This window comes from Chlorocebus sabaeus, chromosome 26 (assembly GCF_047675955.1).
Source record: "Chlorocebus sabaeus isolate Y175 chromosome 26, mChlSab1.0.hap1, whole genome shotgun sequence".
Lineage (NCBI taxonomy): Eukaryota > Metazoa > Chordata > Mammalia > Primates > Cercopithecidae > Chlorocebus > Chlorocebus sabaeus.
The window spans coordinates 36,151,473-36,176,292 of record NC_132929.1 but is presented as its reverse complement, the minus strand read 5'-3'; the positions used below and the strand labels follow the sequence as shown (position 1 = coordinate 36,176,292).

The following is a 24,820-nucleotide window of genomic DNA, read 5'->3' as shown; positions in this document are numbered from 1 at the left end:
ACATTGCTCCCGGCATGGTTTTATTAGCCAGTTAAAGGGATAGGCTGAAGCATACTCACTGTATGAACAGAGGTTGTGCAATGGCCCCCAGCTGCCCTGCCCATGAGAAAAAGCACCTGTCTTCTGTGGATCTGCCCAAAATTAGGAGGGCTGAGGAGAATGAGATGGCCCCGTTTCAGAACAACTCGCAGTGGTGATGTGGGGGAAGGACGGGAGTGAAGAGGAAGGAAAGCAAGGCTAGCCATCCTCTATTCTTGGTGAGGATGTTGGGAAGGTGCAGCTGAGGAAACCCTGGCTGTTTAAAGGGTGAGAGAAATAACTACACGCCCACTCATGGTTAAAAAGAAAACAAAACTTCTAACTTTCCAATTTGGGAAATAAAAGTGTAAGATAATTATTCTCTTTGAAGTAAAATGGCTCATGTTTAGGCATTGTATTTTATTCAACTTGTAGCATTTTCTGGCTAACTGAGCTTTAAACAATAAATGTTATACGCTAAGTCTTGCATTATTTGGTGATTTTGACCTAGGCATGGAAAACTATTTTAAAAAACCAAAGGGACATTTTTTTCTTGATCTGGGAGTATTGCCTGTGAACATTCATAAAGCTTACATTTATTATTTGTGTCCGTTTCTGTTTACATGTTGCACTTCAATAAAAAGCTTACCAAAGGGCAGGAGGATTCTAGTATATACATATATATATATTATTATTATTTTTGTAAATAATATATTCTCAGTACTGAAAATATTCTCTAGACCCGACTTTGGAATTTTTCACTCTGTCATTTACCAAACATTTTGTTTATTCTCAGTTCCTTTGTACCACCACTTCACTAAAGGTAAATTGGACCTACGGCCTTACAGTAGGGAAGCTAAAGGCATTTCTACTTCAAGTACATGTACAAAGCCATAACTCTGTATCATGAAGGTCCAGTATTAACTTTTACAGGATCGTTTTCTTGCTTTATAACCATTGGCTTTTGAATGACCTGCTGGTCAAGTGGGAAGGAAAAAGTGAATCCGAAGATATGGTGACGTTGCTATAGGAATAGGAAGGCCTTCTAAGACTTAATGCTGTCTGTGCACTTTCTAGCTCTTTGCTGAAGGGTCTGGCCCTAGGTTAAGGCTGGCATTAGACACACGGAGTTATGTTTTGGAAGTTTATCATCTCCTCTTTCAGGGCTCTCGGTGGCCTTCTGGTTTAGCTGAGGGCAGAGTTACCTAATCACCATATAAAAAATCAAGTAGTACAATCTCCAGACCTCCTCCTCTTCTCCTGTCCCTGACTCAGTATTTTGATCTTGTGTCCCATTCTCTCCTGGCTCTTCCAGGTGACACAAGATACAGAAATAAGAAAGACTATCAGAAAGTTGGCATAGGCATAAGAGCAAGCATGGATCTGGAAATTTTTCCAAATATAAGGCTTAAGTCCCAGAAATGCCATGTATTAGCTGAAGGATCTTGGGTAAGTCATGTAACCTCACTAACCTCAGTTTTATCATCTATCAAATAAAGATGATAATAACATCTACCCATAGGGATTTTTGGAAAGAAGGAAGTAACACATGGAAGGCACTTAATGCAGTGTCTCACATGTGACAAGCACTTAGCATATGGCAGGCACTGAAGTATTGTTATTAACATCCTCATCCTCTCATCCTCTTGTACACATGGCAAATGGTACACATCACGTATTCAAGTTTGAAGTTAGGGTAATGAGTTTATCCAGCCTTAGCTGGTACACATTGCATTTTAACAGGGGCCTTTGCCAGTGCCCAACCGTATGAGTTATGTGGTCTGGTCAGATGGGGGATGATGGAAGGAGAACTTGCATGAAATTTCTCATCATATGATATAAGAGGCCTCTAATTCTGCATTATCCAAGCCCTGCTATTTGTAACCAGTAATACATGTTCTGCGCCTGTCATTTATAAAGCGCTTCCTGTGTGCCAAGCACCGTGAAATAGATTACCACATTTAATACTTACATTCGCCTTTCATCCCCTTTTTACAGAGGAGGAAGCGGAGACTCAGAGACGCAGAGCAACCTGTCTGGGATCACAGGGCTAGCACACAGCTCCAACTGGGGGCTGAGTCTGCCAGACTCGCAGGGCTGGGCTAACCCTGCTCTGCTCTGACCCGACAGCCCCAGCACCACCGGAGTCTCAGAAACACACATTGTTCCAGATTCCGATATTAGGTCATCATGCAAATTGAGGTTAGGGGCTTTTTCTGAACGCTGCAGTAGAATGGGAGTAGACAAAATACACATAGAAATGGATGGAGCATGTGATGTGTGCCAGGCACTATAAAAAGTGCTGGAACCAGAAAGATGAAAAGATGTGGTCCCTGCCTTCAAGGAGCTCACAGGCCAGGGAGGGCCCAAGGTGGAAATAAAATCATGACACAGTGTAAATGCCAGATTAGAGGAATGCAGGAGATGGTAGGAGCACAGACGAGGAGCACACATCAGACTGAGGGGTTAGGAACAGCTTTTTTGGAAGAGGTGAAGGCTTAGCTGAGCTTTGAAGCAAAGGAAGGTTATTGCCAACAAAAGGTTGAGCTTGTGAAAATCCCTGAAAGCTAGACAGAGAGCAAGGCAAGGCGGGGACTGCAGAAGACGAGGCATGTAGAGACCGGTGGGGTCTGAACTATGACGGGCTCTCGCCCTCATTCTATGGGAGTTGCTGGGAGGCCACGGGGGGAAATCGCCAGGTATTTTTAAGGCACATGAAGAAACCCGAGAAACAATCAGGTATTCTCAGTATCTTCCTTTCCCTTAATTATTTCAAGGGGATAAAAAAGCTTTTTGGACGCGGCAAAGGACTCTTCTGTGGTATGATTTGGGTTTCTGGGCGGCCGCTCTGCCTCTTGTATGGTGTTGAGAGATGTATGAAAGGCATCCGCCACAAGTCTCCTTCAATGGATTTCTGCACTCTGCTTGTTAGAAATTGATTCAGGGACTTCATTATGATGTCGCCAAGATGAATGGGGCAGTCGTGTTTTGGCTTAACGCTGCCAGAAGGAGGGAAAACAAGTTCTGTGGTGCCACAGTTCAATCACGCTGCTTACAGAAGTAGGGCCATGAAAGGATGGAGGAGTGTGTCTTTGATACTAGAAACCCTGTAGCCCTGTTGGTGCTACAAGCGAATGCTTAAATTAAAGGTTGGAGCCAGCTTTCAAGTATTGACTGTCGAGCAAAAAGCTCAGCCCACACTCATGTACTTACTCAGGCTTGTTAAAATAAAAATACACTCTCGGCTGAGCTCGTGTCACAGCCAGTGTAATTATTACATTAAAGATTGTTGTTTGGATTAGAGTTGCTGTGGTACACATTTATTTAAAGACACGCTTGGTAATTTAGTACATGTTAGTCAGGACTCATGCCCAAACTGTGAAGAAGTATTCGTTGCCAGCTGCCTCTCAGGTTGCCTTTGTATTCAAGGTAAACACTTGAAACTTGGCAAATTGGTCCAGAATAGTGGTGATTTGACTTCCTTGCCCCTGGACCAGTGGCTTCACTCACGCAGCTCTCATCTCCTACCGAGGATGAAAATGGCATGAACCTCCCTGGATTATTCTGAGGTTGTTAAATGAGGTAACACATTTCAGGTGGTTGGCCCATCAGTTCTTCATAAATATAGTTTTGTTATCTATATTATGTATCGATTTGTTTTTAAAAGGTAGGAGGGAGTATGACTAAAAAGCCACTCTTTTTTTTTCTTTTTTCTTGCTGCCAATGGTAAAAGCAGGATGGTCCAGTTGTCTATAATAGCCATGCATTTATTAAACCCTGTGGGTTATATTCCCTGTATTTCTTATGGTTCACTATACCCAGAGCATTCAAGTGTTTAGTAAAGCTGTGAAAGGTTAAGTTGTGAAAGGTTTTGCAAATATGAGGGATGATGCCCATTTTCTGGTAGGTTTCTTATGGGGTTCTTTCCCCCAAGGTACACATTTCTGAGTGATTCTCCCTTCTTTGCCCTTTGCTGTCCATGTGAAATACAGGACCTCATCTTCTCCAACAAAAGAATCCACATTAAAGCCACTCACGGACCTGCTTTCTACATTTAAAGCTACTCAACTTTGCTATGTCATTGTAAGGCTCCCAAATTCAAAGCATGGCTATTGAGCAATGGATGAGGGTATACCTAGTATTTTTTCCATAGACTTATGGAATCTCATGCATGGAATTCAGATGTCAGGCCTCCCTGTCCTCATCTGGGAGTGCTGGGATTCATGAGCTACTCCTCTGTGCTCTGCAGTATGTTCTGGTGTGTTTAAGGTAAGGTATTATTCTATTTACATAAATCACCCTCACACCTTGTACTTTTTCATGGATTATTACTTTTTTAATAAGGTAACAGAAATGCAGTGAGGTCAATTTATGTGTTGGCATAACATTCTAAAAAGTGAATTTTGATAACTTCCCAGCAGGGAAGAAAATTTTCATCGTAGATGGAGACATAGCTAAATACAACAGTCCCATAGCTAGCTGGGCATTTTATAGACTATTAGACCTGTAAGAGACCTTAGCAGTCATCTAGTCCAATCTGCTAACTTTATAATCGGGTAGTTGGGAGATTAAACACCATGCCCAGGATCAGTTAGTGGCAGGGACTAAAATCAGGGGCCCCTCAGGCTTCTGTCACGATCTCTCCATAGTTCATGCTTCATCTAAGAGTGCCACAGAGAGCTCAGGTGTATATTATGATACCAAAAAGTGCTGTCAGTGATGTCTTAGGCCTCTTTAACTCTCTTAAAAACTAGGCTATTCATTTCTATCAAAAGGTTTAATTGGCCTGCACAGTTATTTGTGTTTTCATAGAAAAGGGAAAAAACTAATTCTAGTTAAGAGTAACAGCACACAGAAGGACTCCAGTATGCACTGGAGCTTTAATTTAGTCTTTACAGGCACACACACACACACACACACAAACACAGGAAACCACTTCAAATATACCATTACGATGAATTCAAACTGTGTCAGGGACATCAACAAAACGGTGTCCGTTCATGCTGAGTATTGTGAAAATGTATCCTTGTTGTTTGCTGTGGTCTCCTGTGGGAGGCACGTAAAAATTACTACACCCCCCGGGGAAAAAAAATAGCAAGAACAGTAAATAACAGCCTTCAGATAATACAGATGGGTAAACATTTCCAGAATTGATTATAGAAACTACTGTTGACAAGCCACTAGCAGGCAAAATGAGGAAAGAGGGAAAAAAAGAACTTTTATCTGCCATTCAACACTGGGCATACTAGGCAGGATACAGACAGGGTGAAATAGCTGATTAATATGGTAATGTACCTCATTGCACATGTAGGATCGTGAGACAGGCCTGAGTTATCTGGTCCAAGCCACTCCTGTTACCCCAGAGAAAACAGAAACTTGGAAAGGTTAAGTGGCTGGCCCAGCATCACACACTTAGCAGCAAAGCCAATTTTGGAACCTTGGTCTCTTGACTCTCAGTCTAGTGCTCCAACTACTGTACTATGACCCTCTAATTGAATCTATGATGGCACCTGTGTCAGGGGTACAAGATGAGGCTCATGGAAATTTATCCAAATGAATAGCTGTTTTAAAATCATCATTAAAACTGTCCATGGGCCAGGCGCAGTAGCTCACACCTGTAATCCCAGCACTTTGGGAGGCCAACGTGAGCAGATTTCCTGAGCCCGGGAGTTCAAGACCATCCTGGGCAACATGGTGAAACCCTGTCTCTACAAAAAAACGCAAAATAATAATAATAATAATTAACTGGATATGGTGGCACGCACTTATAGTCCCAGCTTCTCAGGAGACTGAGGTAGGAGGATAACCTGAGCCTGGGGAAGTCAAGTCTGCAGTAAGCTGTGATCATACCACTACCCTCCAGCCTGGGTGACAGAGCAAGACCTCGTCTCAAAAACACACACACACACACACACACACACACACACAAAACAAAAATAATACTGTCCATGGTTTTAAGCATTCTCCTGAAGACAAAAACTTGTTAATATGGTACCGTATAAAATCTCAGTTTGTCTTCACATCCAGAAAGGAAGGCATTTTTCGTGCACGTTTAGTTACTCAACAAATATTTATGAAGTGCCCGAGTTGTATTTATGTTACCGACGGCCCGTGATCGGCTATCTTCTCTCTTGTGTCTGAGTCAAATAAGCAGGAGGATTGTTGAATCTGTCCCCTCCACCTCCCTTCTGTCTAAGGATCTCATGCTCACATTGTCTTACTTTTCTCTAGTTTTTCCTATCCTTTTAATCTGATCTTTAAATGTCAGTCTCTGTTCTCATCTCGCTTTTTAACGAGTGTGGGTTTCTCATGTTTATCTTGCTCTCCTTTTGCTGATGTATTTGCATCACTTTAGCTGCAGTTAATATCTGCTAAATCAAACCATATTGGCTTGAATAGCTTCCATTGATTTGTGAATACAAGAATGCTTCAGCTGCCTGGCCCTGCTCTCTGTACGTTCTTTGTCGCCAGTAGGTTTAACTTACTCAAAACCTTCCTTGTCTACATCCCTCTTTTACCCCTGTATTGTTCATCCTCCCCTGTTCAAGCCATTCAGCCTTTTGAGCTGTCGTTACTGTAAGGGAGTGACTGCTATTTCATTTACTCATTATTTACTGAATTAGGAGACTGTCATTTTTCTTTGCTGTTGCCCTGTTTCCCCTTTTAACTACCACCCTTCCACCCAATTATCGTGAGGACCAGAATCACTGTTGTCATGAGCTAGCCTGTATTGAGCATTTACTACATATTTACTAAGCATCATTCAGAAGATTTGAATTATGTAAAAATGAGTCCTTTGGGTTTTTTCTTTTCTTTTTCTTTTTAAAGAGACAGGGTCTCACAGGCTGGAGTGCAATGTTGCGATCACAGCTCACTGTAACCTGGAACTCCTGGGCTCAAGTGATCCTTCTGCCTCAGCCTCCCCAGTAGCTGGGGCTACAGGCATGTGACACCACACATGGCTATTCTTTTTTTAATTTTTTATAGAGATGGAGTCTCTCCATGTTGCCTAGGCTAGTCTCGAACTCTTAGGCTCAAGCAGTCCTCCCACCTTGGTGGTTTCTTTTGAGAAGGAGTACAAAATGAACAAGCCACTTTCGTTGATTAATTTAATTCAACCAATTTTCTATATATAATACCTCTGACCACAAAGAAATGATTAGATTCTAAATGCCAGAAGATGGAGGTGTGAAAAGACACTAACCACAAAAAGGCCTTTTGTAAACTGTATTATCAGCCTATTTTACACTCCAGGAAATGCCATAATCATGAGATTTTTTTTTTTTTTTTTTTTTTTTTTTTTTTAGTGCAAAACCATCTAAACTGAAATCCATATGAAAAATATCAAAACTATTCAGTCAACTTTTACCTACTTCACTTTGTCATTCAACAACTCCGTTCCTTCCTTGCAAAGCAAGGAAAAGTAAAAGAAGCTTTCGGGTGAGTGAGCTCTGGGTCAAGGCCTTTGGAGTGGAAGGACAGGAGGTCCTGGACCTTGGTCTGATGTGTTCCAGGATGTGTGCCTGGCCTGCTTCCTGCCTCCCAGTGATAGCAGCAGCAAGTCCTGGTCTCCCCAGTGAGATCTAGACTAGACTTCCCAGTGAGATCTAGACTAGACTTCCCAGTGAGATCTAGACTAGACTTCCCAGTGAGATCTAGACTAGACTTCCCCAGTGCCTTGTCGGAGGAAAGAGGCTTCTTCCTTCCTCAGAAGCATTCTGACACCACACTGGGCCAGGTTATGCAAACACGGAGGTTTGGGTCTTGAGAGTAGCTCATGAAAATTTCTTTCTTCTTTCGCTTAACTATATCAGCAGTAGAGAGCAGAGAAGAGAAGTCTTCACTGCCATGCAGCCTCATGGAGGTGCTGAAGGTTCTCCCAGGTAGGAGAGGACTTTGGGCTTCTTTTGGCATCACTACCCTCAGGATGCCTGGCTGTTCCACCGTTCTGTGGGTGGGACAACCCTTGTCTGGCAGAACAGAAAGGCGCACAGGGGCAGAGGTAACAGCAGGAGACATAAGCATTGTCCTATCCATTTTCCATCAGAGGACCACTCTCCTATCTGGAGCTTATTTTCCTGGAAACCATTCTCTCCGTAAAACAGTGGTTCTCAACTGGGGGCAATTTTGACCCCCAGGGAACATTTGTCAGTGTCTAGAGAGATTTTTTTGATTAATACAATTAGAGAGGGCTATTAGCATCTAGTGGGTGGAGGCCAGGGATGCTGCTAAACATTCTACAGTGCCCATGACAGCCTCCACAACAAAGAATTATCTCACCCAAAATGTCAATAGTGCCAAGGCTGAGAAACCCTGCCACAGAGCATGCTTTCTACCTTCTGTTCCTCATAGGCCCCTTACATATGATATCTTCATTTTCATTTTCAACCCAAATGCATTTTATTTAATACCACACAACTTCAATTTTAAGTAAAGGAATAAATGGAAAACTTTATTGGCATGAGAAAGAAAAAAAAAGGGAAAGTAATACATTACCAAAAGAAGCTGGAGATAATCGGTATGTATGAACTTATGCAATGGTAGAATTATTCTTACTAATAAAAGAGGGTATCGGCTGGGCCTGGTAGCTCACACCTGTAATCCCAGCACTTTGAGAGGCCAAGGCAGGTGGATCACTTGAGACCAGGAGTTCCAGACTAGCCTGGCCAACATGGTGAAATCCTGTCTCTACTAAAAATACAAAAATTAGCTGGGTGCAGTGGTGCATGCCTGTAGTCCCAGCTATTCGGGAGGCTGAGGCAGGAGAATCGCTTGAACCTGGGAGATGGAGGTTGCAGAAAGCCGAGATCACACCACTGCACGCCAGCCTGGGTGACAGACCAAGACTCAGTCTCAGAAAAAAAATAATAAATAATAATAATAATAATAAAAGAGAGTATCTCTCTAAAAGAAAAGGTGCAAACCCAAACATTTAGTGCCCCTAGGCAGGTGGTATGAGTGTGGCAGGTAGAGGAGGCACTTGGACCATTGGATGGCACATATGCTTTGGAGAGGGAGCACCTCCCTTGGCTCTGTCGCCATTTGGAATAACTGGTCTGTCATCACCAGGTCTTTGATTTTTTTTTTTAAGAGAATCTATAAATCTGAACTTTAATGTGAAATTCCCTGGTTATTAATGGCTAGAAACGTAATTTAAAAACTCATAGGCTAGCTTGTTATGGAAGCAGATTAATGGTTGTGGCTAGTTCATCTTTGTTAGTATCTTTATGATTATTTAGATTGTGTGGTTGAACATTGGACAGATGGGCTCTCACATGTAATCTAAACAGACTCCTTTCTGTTCTGAAGGCTTAAGTCACCTAGAAAATAAGTCCAAACTCCTTAACAGAGTATTCAAGGCCTTTTAGGATTAGGTCTCGCCAACTTGGCTACCCACTTTCCATCCTTATATTGAGCCATTTGCTCCATTCTGCCCTGCCTTTGAGCCTCTCTTTTGAACACATCATGCATGTTCATGCTGGGACCTCTGCTTTGCTTTTCCTCACTCCCATCGCCACTTTCACTGCCTAGGGAAATGTGATATTCATTCTCTGTGGCCCAAATCAAATGACAAATAATGTTCCCGAATTCCCTAAAAAAAATGTGGTTTGGTATATTCTGTTATTATGATCTTTATAAGTTGCTACCATGTATTCATCTAGTCATCTCCCCAACCTCAAGTAATATATAAGACTTGGAGGCTAGGAACCCAACTTTATTGCTCTATTTTTCATATACACCTAGCTTTCAATACATTTAAATCACCTTCTGCTTATCCATCCACCAATATGCACTGTGATTAACAAGGTAGTTTCTTCATTAACACCAAACTTTCCCTCTTCCCTTCCTATGACCAAGTTTTCAAAAAAAATTAAAATAACACTAAAATATTATTAATGGCAAAAGGGAATTATTTTTTGAATCATCTATGATTTTTTGCTAAGAGGGAAAAAGTAAAACTTGAGTGATGAGTAATACTTATTAAACATTTGGAATAGCATTAAAATAAGTATTTTTACAGAGTTAAATATTTGCGTCTATACTTAGATATATAAATTACTATTCTTTGAACTTGATTTTGAACTGTGCTCTCCATAATTATAATAATCATAAGCTTATTTATATATAGGTGGGCTATATAGACATTAACCAATTAATCCTTGATCACATCACCTAATAGGAAGACTTTCCTTGATACCCTATTTTTAGAGTGCACATATAAGTGTATGTTAATTATAGACCTCTGTTATTAATTTGCATTATATTACCCAAATGCTTACTTAACAGTTTACCAGCATCAAGAGTGTAGGTGGGCAAGAAACTTGTATCAGAATTCACTTCCGTTCAAGCCAGGAGGTGAGTGACATTTACAAATCCGTCAAATCCCTGGCCTCGAATCCAAGGACTATTCATTTTCCTTAAGTGTTTAAGTGGTTCTTTGAGAGGATGTGTTGACTTTATCAATTCAGGCCACATCATAATTAGCTAATTTAAAAAAAAAAAAAAAAGCCAGGGGTAGTATCTATATATGTTTGTACCAAATTGAGTTTTATTATAATCCTGGTTCTCTGTAGGTGATATGGCTAATAATTAAGTTATCCCCATTAGGTTATGCTTTTGGAAGCTGCTGTTGCCTGCTGCCTATTCCATTAAAAACTACCTTTATCACTAATTTTAACATGAAACAGATCCATTTGGAGAAAAATCCATTATGAATGAGACAGAGTTGGCTGTTGAATAACATTGGTGTAGGCTCAAGTCCGGATATAAATGAGATATAGATGGGAAGATATTGGACAAATGCAATTTATTTCATTATTCAGCAACAAGGTATTCCAAATGTCTCTGCTAATGAATACATGAAAATAGATTACATATAATGTGCACACTGTGAGTCGCATTTGCAGAATTATTTTTGCCACCTCTAGCACTATCTGAAACCAACACTGAATAGCAATAGTACTTGAGCTTCTAGTTGCAAGAAAAAGCAACTTTAAAAATTAAAAATCAAAAATTTAAAAAGAAAAAAAGTAAATGTGTTATCTGGGGAATTTACCTTTATGGGAGAATTCTTGGGAATATAGCAGTTTTATCTCAATCCAATTGTGTTGTCCTCTGTTAAACCTCTGTTGTCCCTTAAAATCAGCCCACATGAAAAGAAGACAGTGTTCTTCAAAGCTCTGATGGATGACTTTAGAGACTGTTTCAGGAACACTCTGTCTTTTTGCTGAGATATTGGTAGAATACAATAGATAACATTTACCGAGCTCACAGGGGGGTCGCTGCTTGCCCACAGCAGTTTGTAAGCTGTTGGTTGTGGCATTAAATTTAAAGTTCCACAAAGTGAAGCAAAAATGTATAATAATGCTATTCTTGTACTGGTTGCAGGGTTTTAGTTCGGGCATTATTGGGGTATTGAGTTGTTTAAATATCAATACTTTTATGTTCTCATATAATTGTTTTAGAATAATCACTGTTTTGTGCTGATAAAATACTTTTAATCTAGGATTCTCGCAGATTCCCTATCCCCTACATATATTTGAGTGATAAACTTGTTGAAAGTTCAACTTGTCAAAGATGACTTGCTCTAGCAAGCTGTAGTCTTCCCAGGCCCCCACCTTTCCTGGTTAGAGGATTGTCCTGATGAGACCAAAAGATCAGATTTAATACAGCGCAGCAGACTTAGAACACAGGAAAATAGTCTTTCGTCGCCCTCAGTTTACGCCTATCCCTAGCCAGCTCTCTCGTAAGTGAAGGTAAAAGCAACTAGATGAGAGTGTAGATCATTCTCACCAAATTGCTATCACTGGCAGTGAAAAATGGCTGCAAAAGATGATCTTATTTGGTGGGCCAAATGTGAACAGCATTATGTTAAGATAAAATCAGTAACAGTTGCATCCTAAGATGCCATTTATTGCATTTTTTCTATATGCCAAACACTGAGCTAAACACTGAACAAGCATGATCACTTTTAACTTTCAACAACTCTGGGGATAACCCAGAATGGGGATAACCATTCTACAGAGGAGGGGAACTGAGGATCAAAGAGGTTAAAATTTTTGCACAGATTCACACAGAAGATTTGAATTTAGGTGTCTCATCCCAGAGCTTCTCAACCACGTCTCCACAGCCGTGCTGTATACCAATTGTAAGCATGCATATTTCTCAGACTTTGGATTCATTATCTGGATATAAAATTCACAGACTAATAAAAAGAAGTATGTAGTGAGAAGTGTGCTCAAGCCAAGCAGCCCATGAAAGGCCGTACAATAGAGGGCAAAGTGAAAGCCGTATGCAGGACTGTGGAATACTGTGGGGATGTTTCATACAATACTGAATGCCATGTTTGCTGGAAGACATTGCGTGAAAATAAATATGTAGGCCATCGCTACCTGTGTGTGTGCTTGCTGTCATGGAGCAAACTTCCAGTGACCACCAAGAATGAACCACAGTGAACTAGAAGATGTGTCCTCTGATAAACAATGTCTGTGATGTAGTCACACAGGAAAAGCCTTGGTTTGAACCTCTGGGGAGCCCGTTTCCTAAGAGACTCTGGGGCACAACAATAAGAGCTGCTGTTTACTGCGAGTCTCCTGTCCCCCCAAGCCCTGTAGCTATCTCAGTGTGGTTTTAGGTGGGTAAGATCCCCATGCTACAAATGAAGAAACCGAGGCTCAAAGAAATTTCCCTAAGATCAACCACATCAGTGGCAGAATTGGAACAGTAAGTGTTCTTGATGACTAAAATAGTTAGAAATACACATCAGGGCTAAAATCTCATGAAGGTTCCCTAATTAAATTCACAAGGTAGACTTTGCTTTGAAGTGAAGTGAGATACCTTCTAAATCCAAAGTCTGTTTAATATTTTCCACCATTAGAATAAATGCACACTTAAGCCAAAGTACAAGAAGAGGAATTCCATGTGGAAAACTGCAGGTGTGTCTAGTTAGGCCAAGAGGTATAAAAGGCTGGGCAGTTGTCTGGCATACCTGGTATTTGCACCATTAGCATCGTGCACTTAGTGGATGCTAAGCAAATATTTGTGATTTGTTTCAGTAGTAGGGATGTTTGTCTGAATATTTAAATATTCACCTTAGTTTGGTTTTACTTTGGTAGACTGACTCCATGTTCACTCTGGCAGAATTTCAACTTATACGGGTCAGCCTTAAATAACAAGATTCAGAAAATATGATAAAGTATAGCATTTATTTGAGCCCAAACTTGAGGATAGCCACCTGGGAGTACAGATTCAAGTTGCCTTGTACACTCGGATTAACAGCAGTTACAAGTGAATTTTTAAAGGAAAAAATAAGAGGCAGTTCCTAAATTGTTTACCAAGAATTCATATTTAAATAACATAAGCTATTGGCCAGGCTCGGTGGCTCATGCCTATAATTTCAGCACTTTGAGAGTCTGAGGCAGGACAATTAAGCCCAAGAGTTTGAGAGCAACCTGGGCAACATAACAAGACCCCAATCTCTACAAAAAATTTAAAGCCAGGCACGGTGGCTCATGCCTGTAATCCTAGCACTTTGGGAGGCCAAGGCGGGTGGATCACGAGGTCAGGAGATCGAGACCATCCTGGCTAACACGGTGAAACCCCATCTCTGCTAAAAAAAAAAAAATACAAAAAGTTAGCTGGGTGTGGTAGCACACGCCTGTAGTCCCAGCTGCTTGGGACGCTGAGGTAGGAGAATCGCCTGAACCCAGGAGGCAGAGGTTGCAGTGAGCCAGGATAGAGCCAATGCACTCCAACCTGGGCGACAGAGCAAGACTCTGTCTCAAAACAAAAACAAACCTCCCCCTCCTACCAAAAAATTTTAAAACTACCTGGGCATATTGGCACATGCCTGTCGTCCCAGTTACTTGGGAAGCTGAGGCAAGAGGATTGTGTGAGCCCAGGAGGTCGAGGCTGCAGTTAGCTATGATTGTGCCATTGCACTCCAGCCTGGGTGAGAGTGAGACTCTGTCTCAACAAAATTTTTGTAAACCGGCTGGGCGCGGTGGCTCATGCCTGTAATCCCAGCACTTTGGGAGACCAAGGCAGAGAGGTCGGGAGTTCGAGACCAGCCTCACCAACATGGTGAAACTAAAAATACAAAATTAGCCAGATGTGGTGGTGCACCCCTGTAATCCCAGCTACTCAGGAGGCTTGAGGCAGGAGAATCGCTTGAACCTGCGAGGCAGAGGTTGTGGTGAGCCGAGATCACACCACTGTACTCCAGCCTAGGCATCAAGAGCAAAACTCTGTCTCAAAAGAAAGAAAAAAATAATTTTTTTGTAAACCCATAAGCTATTGTTCTTTGGACCACAGATCCCAGTAACATGAAGATAATGGAGGCAGCATCTAGTCAGAAACCAAACAGCTTTAAATAGTTCCCCACCACCACTCCTGCATGGGGGGAGCGTGACTGAAGTCCATATCATGCCTCTCAGGGTGTGAGAAATTTTGCATAACTCATATAGCTCAAATGGTTCTGAGCTATTTTTCTTTTCTCAATGGATAAAGTTTTAGCTTGAGATGTACTTTCCTTCTGCATTTCCTGACGCTTTTAAAAACTGTATTGGTATTTTACAATTCAGAATCTATCACATTATGGAAGGGGGTCCAAAAACCTTGAGAGCCATCTTGTGGTTACAGCATCTTCCTCAAGTGTTCCTGGATCTACAACATGGGATAAAATTCTTACGTTAGTTTCAGAGTTAAAGAGTTTCACTTTTTTTTTTACTGCTTTCTTGTCATCACAATTACAATTACGCCTCATTATTTATTATTATTTTGCATTCTCCAATATTTAAAAAAACACAATTTAAAACTTCCCATGTATAAAAACACTTACATTTTAAAACATCACTGCCAGCATGCATGTGTGCTCATGTGTGAGTACAGATGTGTATAGACAGACATGTACATTTTTAAAGACTTAGTTGTCTCTGCAGTGAAGACAATATGTTTTATTTTTTGTTCCTTATACTTCTCTGTATTTTCTATATTTGCTTCAATAAGCTGGTGTAACTTTTAATTTTTTTAATTAAAAAAATTTTTAGCCTAAAATTACACTTAAACATTAGCAGCTGCTGCTGGGGAAAGATGGACAAATTGCCCAGGCAGCCACATTAGAAGAAGAAAGCCATTTGAATACAGTTAGGTACTTATTTTTATTGAGACAGCATCTTGCTGTGTCACCCAGGGTTTTGCTCTGTTGCCACAGCTCACTGCAGCCGTGACCCAGGCTCAAGTGATCCTCCCACCTCAGGCCCCTCTCCTCCACCAGTAGCCAAGACTACAGGCAGGCACAGACTGGCAGCACCACACTCGGCTAATTTTTTTTTTTTTTTTTTGAGGCAGGGTCTCACTATGTTGTCCAGGCTGGTCTTGAACTCCTGAGCTCAAGTGATCCTCTCATCTTGGCTTCCTAAAATGCTGGGATTACAGACAAGTCATGGCAGCTGGCTGAGTACAGTTTTTCAGCATAAGCATAACAAAAACAGAATAGAAGCCCAGTTCCCGTGTTAGTGAAATAGTAAAGGTGTAAACTAGGGCAAGCTGGCCCTGTTTATGTCACATGAATTTGTTATAGAAAGCACTCTTGAGAACACAAAACAAAAGAAAAAAATTTTAGAAACATACATTTTAATATAAAATGGACTGCGTTTTGTGGCTATATGATAATTTTCAACATCAGTCTCCTTAAGAAGGGAGTCAAATGTTCTAGAGAGATCCAAATATAATACAGTCTCATAGGGAACAAAATAAGGAGTTGCCGTGATAAACTTTTTGCTTTGCCAGGTACGTACTACAATGATTGGTTGATATCATCCAAAAATGAACTAAAATCACAAATTCATTTTCACAGATTTCTTGTTAGAACTTATGTTGTTTCCTTAAGAAAATGCAACTATATTAACTCTTGGCTATTGCAATCAAGAATAAAACAGTCAAGGGGAGAAAAAAACAGTGGCCAAATTTATAAAGTTATGTGTATTTGGCTTTGAAATATTTTTGGAACGTGACATTGGCCTTGCTTAGGTAAATAATAAATTTGCCATGTCTTATAACATATCTATTTGAAGGCATTGAGAAGAGATGGAGAAACTCTCAAACTGAATGTACTTGTGATAATTATCAAGCCGTAATGCAAATAACAGAAAGTTGATTGTCCTATTCCCTGCAGACATCTTTCTCTTGGTAATTTGAAGAACAGGGTCTTTCAATTACCTTTTTTGCCTTCCTACTACAGCAATACCTCACCTGTGATGAATCTGTCCTCTCGCAACCTTCGCTGTCACAAACCATCTGAGAAGTTAGGAAGTCAGCAAATAGGCCTTTAGGTTGCCAAAACAGAATCCCAAAGTTCAAGCACTACAGTGCATGCACTTGATCTCAGAGGAAATCTCTTTAGACCCAGTACATCCTATTTATAATTGGTTTTTACACAAGCTTAGTTATCTGGTTGGGTTCCAAGACATAGCTAATTCTAAGACAAAATATTAATTACAAGTAGAGGGAGGGCCTCATAAGATCTAGCATATGACTACAGAAAGAAGGAAAACAATAGATGAAGGAGGAAGAAAAAACATAAAAAGGAAAACAACCAGGGCACTTAGTGTTGGGCCAAAATGTCATATAAATCTTAGAAGGCCTTGAGAGCATTATAGCGTAAACAATAATTTAATACTTTTTTCATAAGTGTCTAGTAGATTTTTTTGAGAAGAGTAAAATACTCTTTATTTGGTATTACACTTTGGTGTGTAATATTAAATTTCTTTATTTGATTTTTAGATTTTGTTATTTATAAGATTTTATTATTTATAAAGTATATTTGATATTACAGTACATGCCAAAGTGTAATATCAAGTAAAAAATATTTAACTCTTCTCAACTATCACACTTTAGTGTATAATATCACTCTAAATATTGCACTTCTCTAAAGTCTACACTAAAATACCTTTCTATAAGTAAAGGAAACCATTTTAGATACAGGGAATTCTAATTAGATTGGCATAGTCAAAGCCAAAAAGATAAAGTAGACATTGCTACCTTATCTTCAGCCCTTGCCTATAAGAGGCAAAAGAACACAAAATACAGGTGACTCTTGATTGATTCTGAGACAGTGAAGGAATTTCCCCAGTATTTAAATATATTCACATAACTAGTTATATAAATCTAAACATAAAACCAGTTTCCAATAGGTTTTAAGGTGGTATTCATCTTTATGAAAAGTTGAACATTACTAATGAAGTCCAACCATATCTTCAGAAGGGGGAAACAGTGACAGCATTTACTGAATCAAAATTACTATCAAAATTCAAAGAAACATAGAACATACTCATTTAGCCACAATCCAGTCTTAGTTAACAGGACTGCCCAACAAAAATATTCTGTCAGATGTTAATGATCTGATTCTGGTGTATGAGATCTATTAAATCATGGTACACATTAAAAAGTCATGAGATGTTCCTGTTTTGTAATAAACAAGGCAGTGGCCAACTAATTAATGCTCGTTAGTTTTTTTGAGATAGGCTATCAAGTGTGCCCTTTCTGCTTTCTTCTTAATGCTAGTGAAGATCAATTTTGTTCCAGGGATGAACTTTTTGGGATTCTTCAAATACTCCATCAGTGTTTCCTGTCCCCAGGTGATGCTTTTGTTTTTACTGGCGTCTGTGTAAGTGAATCCAAAGGCCTGAGCTGTCCTCTGTCCAGAGACCATGGAGATGTGGCCCAGTCTTGTGTTTGTCTCCCTTTCCCACAGTGTGGCACTGGGCATACTTCTAGACAAAAATCTTGCTTTTCTCAACATCACCCATATTTAATTCTCTCTTTCGTCATTGGCACTACTAAGGTTCCCATTCAGAGGCTAGACATCCTGCTCTCCACATTTCTAATAAATTTTAAAATAAAATTTCTGATGACTGTTTATCATCAGGAAAGTAAATTCTATTCAAAATTCTCTAAAAAGAAAATAAATATGTCATAATTTAGAAATATTCCTTTAAAAATATTTATGATAACTGCCGTCTTTGTTTTCATGTGTTTACTTGGATAAAAATCCAGCTATTTGGATATTCAGCTATCCCAATTACTCACTAAAGCTCTAATCAGCTGAGATTCATTGCTATTTGCTCTGGTGATGTTCTAAAATACATGATCACAGAGATTTCTGAAGTTCGGATTTACTTCATTATATTCTTTGAGAGAACTATCCAGAAAGTAACTTCTATTTCCAGTTTGCAGAATGTTTCTCTTGTAGCCCAAGGGAATGAATGTGTTCCTTATGAATACAGGTAGACTTGACCAACTGGAGGACCAAGTACAGAATTTCCTATGTTTATAATGTCTCCATCCCAGAGTTTGTAACAGTTCATTATGGTTATTTAAACTCAAGCAAGGCTGAACTTGTATCTCATTACATAATAGTACAAAGTAACTCAGCCAAAACTTTGTGTTCACTCCCCTGGCCTTTTTTGTCTTGTAACCACCACCTCTGTGATTTTTGCTGCTTCCAAATAAAGGCCAAACCACATGTCATCTTCTACATCCTCTCGTAGTGCCAGAAAGCCCCACTCTCTAGTTCTCCGATAACCATAACAGTTGTGAGCATTCTAGATCTTATTTAACTTGAGACAGTGGGTTAATTTTAGGTATGACTATAGAGGGATAATGCAGATTCTTTCACAGCAACTTGAAGTTCAGCCTTCACAGAAGCAGAGAGTACTACAGGTGGCAGAAAGTTATTCCTGCCAGCAAATAGTAGTAGAAGAAGTTTCTTTAGAACAAAAGGAGAAAAAGACACATCCAGTCTCAGTGGGATTAAATTAGACAGTGGGAGTTGGCTACCTAAACAGTACTTTTTTGGGTACTTATTGCTGCTGAAGCGTTTGGGGATGCGCTGTGCATAAATACATGATCTGATAAATCTTTTCCTTCTCCTTTATCACTGGATTGGGGTGGACAAACAAGTGTTCCTCGAGGCAAAATGGCAAGCCACTGTATTCACAAAAGGAAGATAAGGAAGTACAAACTAGATACATGAATGGTGAGGGGAAACATCTATTGTAATTTGCAAGGTTTCTTCATTGACGAAGGCTTTTAGGAAGAAGTGAGGTTTGAATCAAAGATGGAGCCTCCCGCAGAACCTGAAATGATGAAGAGAAAGGGGAAGCCGTGAACTTCCAGGCACAGAGGATCTCTTTCCTGGCCAACAGACTCATGAAACAGGGTTATACCTCTTTTGTCACAAAAGATGCCGCCTTTGGGTTATGGTCCACAGGCACATTCCCCGGTCAGTGACAGTATCTTCACCTGCAGAGTGAACACGAGAACTGAGAAAATAGCCTGGACACTCAGAATAGGAAAAACACTTCCCTAAAATATTTAGACAAGTAATACAAAGTTTATTTTAGGTAGCTGCCTTAGTTCTCTGCTTTTACATGACGTGTTCAAAAAAGAGAAGAGGCGGGATAGAAATGGGGTGGAGGTGAGAATAAATGGCTTAAATTCAGAAGTTGTCAAGCCAGATTTTTCTCCTGCCTGTTTCTATTTATGAAACTTTGCACAGCACCCTCAATTTTGAGGGTAGATTTAGAATGTATTTTCACTTGGCGAGGGGGAACACAGATCCCCTTGTCCACAATTGGGTGGGTTTATAAGAAGAGAAAGCATGAAATAAAGATGAGAGAGACACCCAGGATGAGATCCGGTTTTTCCTAAACACTCACCTGAAATGCCAGACACTCCAAAAGCTTCTGCATTTACAGAGAGTGAGAAATCTCTCTGCTGTCTGTGCTTCATTGGAAAGTAGAGGGACTATTGCTCTTTCAAGTGGGGGAGATTTGTGTAACAGAAAGAAACAGCAGAAAATAGGTCAGCAAAGTCAAGTGACCTGCACAGATGGGTGTTTTGAGATGTGTAAGCCGAGGTTCTACAATCACTACCCAGATTCACTTACAAATATCAGGAGTAAAGGCCGGAAATAGAAACATTTTCCAGGAAGGAAGGAGTGGGGAAGAGGGAGAAGTGGGTTATCTTTTTTCCTACAAATCACTACCATTTCCAGCATTTGAAAAAACATTTTCTTAAAGTCACTTTGCTCAACAGATGACAGTATTTCTTGGGAAAGTAGTAAAAAAAAAAAAAAAAAAAAAAAAAAGGAAAAAGGAAAAAGATTCAAGCAATTTTTTTCCCTTTCAGCCACCACCTTCCTTTTTCTTCCCACCTATGAATACGAATACAAGACAATTTCATTCTTAGGGTACTTTATTGGCCCCATTCTGCTTGAATATCCCAACATCATGCAGTCACTTCTTGTTTCAAACAGTAACCCTAGTACCAAGCAGAATTTTGACATCGCCACTAATTCTTTTGAACAAGGCTGTGTTGGCAAATATGAAACAGGGTAGACGTTGGCAAGTGCTTTCAGAATAATTATAGGGTTTCTCGAGTAGTACAGTATAAATAATTGCTGGTTTAAAAGCGTTATTGTGAACGGCAATTTATACTAAAATTTATATTTGCTCCTTGAAACCAATATATGTCGAGAGTGCCTCACTCCCTCTCCTACCTCCCCACCTTGAGCTCTCAAGGGCTTTGGAAGCTTTTGATTTTATTACACTTTTAACTTAGCAAGGCAACTACAAGGCATGTCTAGGCCATAGTAAATAAGGGTAAGAGTAATGCATTTAATCAATGGCCATGAATGAAGTAATGAAACTGTTTCAGCTCTGGCCACCTGGTGTGCTCCCAGGAGACTGATGTACAGAAAGGCCATTTTGGTACAGAGAGAAGCTAAGAACTGCAGTGGCATCACTTTTGCCTGGCAAGTAGGACACACTGAAGATTATCACCTCTTCTTTGGCTTATGATGGCGTGGATGCAGGGCACAGAGGACCAAGACACAGGAAACTCTTGGAGATAATGCAGCCTTAAAATGGCCACAGAGACTTATTAAAATATATATTTTCCTCTCTGTGGAAATTTTAATTTTATCCTATGGTACACAGGATGGCTACATCAGAAAAGCAGGGGGTGAGCATGGGGGAAAGAAAGCCTTGATGGTTGGGGGAGAACGGTTTTAGAAGGGCTCTTCTCTCTTCTCTTTGGGTGAATGCTAAATAGCAGTCCTTCTTTTCCAAACAGGTGACCGTATGTGTCATCTTCTTGTCTGTTGATCCTAGTGGCTTCTATTACCCAGCCTGAGAACTCCCCTGAGATTTTTCACATCCTGAATGTTTCTTACCAAAGTAGCTAGAGTTCTAGGATAATGTGTTTTTTGTTTCAACTGCGGTTCCTGGTTTCTGCTCTCTAAAGCCCTTTTAAGCCATATTTTCCATGATTGTTCAGTGCTGGCTTTTGTATTTAAATAAGCCTTTCAATGGGTCATTAGCCCTGTAATTAATTCTAGCTATTTTTAAATGGTGCCTTGGTTATTAAAGAGCCGCCATATTCACGACAGTCTTGTCTTTCTTGGAGAATTACTAAGCATTTGCTGATTTTTTTTTTAGTGCCAAAAATATTACAATTTTTTCTCATTGTGAATATATTTCTCATTGATAGGAAGAGTCAATCTTTTTGAATGAGGACAGAAAATATTTAACTGTTACAGTTCCATATAATAGCCTTGTGCTTTTATTTTTCTTTCAAAGAATCACAAAAAGTACCCATCCTGTACCCCAGGCCCTGTCAGAGCTATATGTATTTTACTTTACTTACATTTTAAAAAATCAGTATCAGCAAATCACAGTACTTCAATTGGAAATAACTTTACAGTGAAAGAGAAGTGACTGGATTAAAATCACTTACTCAGTGTTAGAGAGGAAAAAACCCAACTTCTTCCTCTACCCGCTTATATTCAGTGTCTGGGGCCCCACAAAATAAACTTACAAAAGACAGGTTAACAGGAGAGAAAGGATTATTTTATATGTATATGAGGGGGCCTCACAGAAATTAAGTGAAAATCCCCAGGAAGGTCATCAGATCTGGAGACTTATATACCATTTTAACAAAGTGCAATAAACTTAATGGAGAAGTGACAAAATAAAGGTAAATGGTTTGAGGCTTCTAGGGGCCATAAATTGTGGGAAGGTAAATATATGTGGGAACTAATGGAAGACAAGGGTTACTTCAATAAGGTTTGTTTTAGCAGATTTAAGTCAGTGCCCATCTGTAGTGATAAGTGTTGTCTCCTCTTCCTGGTATGGGTTGGGGCAGAGGGTACCTTTACAAGGGGAAATGTATGCCTTGCTTATAGCCAGATAGGGGGAGGGTAGAGAGCTTTTTCTGTTGTTTCTCAGTTGCTTTCAGCTCAAAATAATCTTCATGCCAAAGTGTCATAATTTGGGGTAGCATATTCTGATCTTCTCACCAGTTAGTTGAAGAGCTAAAATTAGAACTTAAACCATCTGACTCTTAGCCCATTCTTTTGATTTCTCTATGCTTTATTATGTAATATTAAAATAGCTGTTAGTCTCCGTGATACTACTACAAGAGGCTTACCAATTCTAATATTAGAACCAACCAACAAGCCTGGCTCCACATCCTTGGCACATGTCACAATCAATCACAGCACAGTGCATCTCAACCAGCCCCCAAGCATTCACTTGAAATCCATGTGACTCGGAATATGAGCTGAAACTCACTTGCCATCTTGACCTTATAGTAATCCCAGGATAAAGCAGTAATTCCTGGTTCAGAAAAGCAGATGGAGATTAACTTTGATTATTGAGTATTATCTGGGATCAGATAAAAATATCAATAGCTCATATAACAATAGTAATAGCAGTTACCATTGTATGCCAGGCATTGAGCTAGTTGCTTACATATATTATTGCATTGGAGCCTCATAACAGCCCTGTGAAGTAGTTACTGTTATCTCTGTGGTAGAGATTAGGAAATAGAGGTTTGGAGAGGTTAAATAACTTGCCCATGATCACAGTGCTAATAAGTAGAAGATTTAGCACTGGGGTCCAAGGCTGTCTATCTGTAAAGCCAGTCCTTGACATCTAACAACATATATGGAGAGGTCCATGTGCTGACCACTTGTAGCCCAGCCCTAGATGTCGCAAGAGTAGTTATTAACTTTCTCACCTCCAGCCTTTTCTTTTAATCCTGTGAATTCCTTTGACATCTGTGGGTGGCAGGCTCTAGTAAATGTAGTTCAGAAGAAGATGCCTGCCCCAATTGATTTTTTAGACACTTTAATTTGTGTTGGTTCTTGCCGTAGAGTTTCCACACTAGAAGGAAAGACCTGAGGCTGTAATTGGGTATTTTAATAACCCTTTCATTCCACTCCAAGGTAGTAGATATTACATGCTAGAAGCAGGTGGTAGGATTTCCTAATTTATTTATTCCTTTGGAGCACCTGCTGTGTGTCAGGCACGGAGGCAGGCACTGTGAAGATAGGATGGAGAAGAATGACAGGTTCCTGCTCTATACATCTTATTCTTAATGTGTGGAGACAGCTTATAAATATGTGGCATTCCAGGGAGTGATAAATGCTTCCAAGAATGAATGTAGGTATTCATAGCAGGTGACTTGCGGGGAGAGGGCTAAGGATGCCTTGAGTTTTTCATTTCCTGTGGACCCTAGGACAAATATTAAGAAAAACGTTTCAAAAAGCAAGATAAGCTGTATCTCTAAATATGATTGCAGTGCACTTGTGGCTAGGACGGAGACTGAGGAAAATGTAAAATAGACATGGTGTAATTTAGTGTAATTTTCCTGTTTGACACCACTATCATTTTCCCAGTCTTCTGGGCCCTTCTCTCCCTGGTAACTCTCTGCATCTGCAGCTGCATTGTGTTCTACCTACGGTGCAAGGCTCATTGCCTCTCCCTAACACCACCACTGTGAACCATGAAGGATCCTGTGTTTTGTGTCCTCAAAGTCAGGTCCCCTGTGGCTACCGAAGCTCAACCAGCTACATTGATGAAAGAGCCTTGGCTCACTCTTCCCAAGTGCATTGTTTCTGTTCACACTGGTTCTGTTTTTCTCTGTGAAATGAGGAGGTTGGGATAAACCCTAGTTGAAAAGGTGGCAGGAGAATGAACAGATGGTGGCAGTATCACCTTGGTCTTGCCCCAGCTTGGTAACCTTGGGACAGTCACTTTACCTCTCAGCCTCAGGTGCCTTGCATGAAAAGAAAGGGGTTTGATTTGTTAATCACAGAGGACTTTAGGGCCTGGTTTTGAATGATTTAAAAGGTTCCATGTAGCTCTTTAGAGTACACTAAACAAAACAAAAACTATGATTTACTAGAGGCTGTGCATCTCTTTCCAGAGGAGTTTCAGACCAGGAAAGAGGACAGTAGTACAGTATCATTGTGGGGCTGTAGGAAAAATTATTCGAGGTCTTTTAACTTTCCTTCCTGAGGACAGTTAGTGAGGGAAATGAACTCTTATGAGGTTGTTAATGAGATCAGAGCAAAGATGGGTCTTTGTACTCCCAAACTATGTTTAATTTCTTAAACTTTAGACATGGCAGGTTTTAACTAAGTCAGCCAGATCAGGATGTGAGAACCGAGCAAGGACCAGGATGAGCCAAAGCATCAGAATCACTTACTTGTGAAACTGACCGGCTTCTGCTTGTTATCTGTCATTTTACTCCATATTGAGGTCACAGTGGTAAAGCTATTATGCAGTATACATTTCCTTTTGCTTAAAAGACATGAGATTATCAAAACAACAGGGAAGGGACGTTACTCACTGTCACCAGTAATTTTCAAATGCTGAAAATAATTGTGCCTAGATATAGTCTCCATAAATATATTAATGTGTTGCATATTCCCTATATAGCTATAGTTATTTCT

General features: G+C 40.1%; 1 protein-coding gene and 1 pseudogene across 3 annotated transcripts in view; one reads left to right on the top strand and one right to left on the bottom strand.

Annotated features, from left to right (window-relative positions):
* RORA (RAR related orphan receptor A) overlaps nucleotides 1-24,820 on the top strand; it is a 746,629-nt gene that overhangs the window by 657,884 nt on the left and 63,925 nt on the right. The window lies entirely within an intron of this gene.
* Nucleotides 16,828-24,820, bottom strand: part of LOC119627844 (cytochrome c-like) — a 71,680-nt pseudogene continuing 63,687 nt past the window's right edge.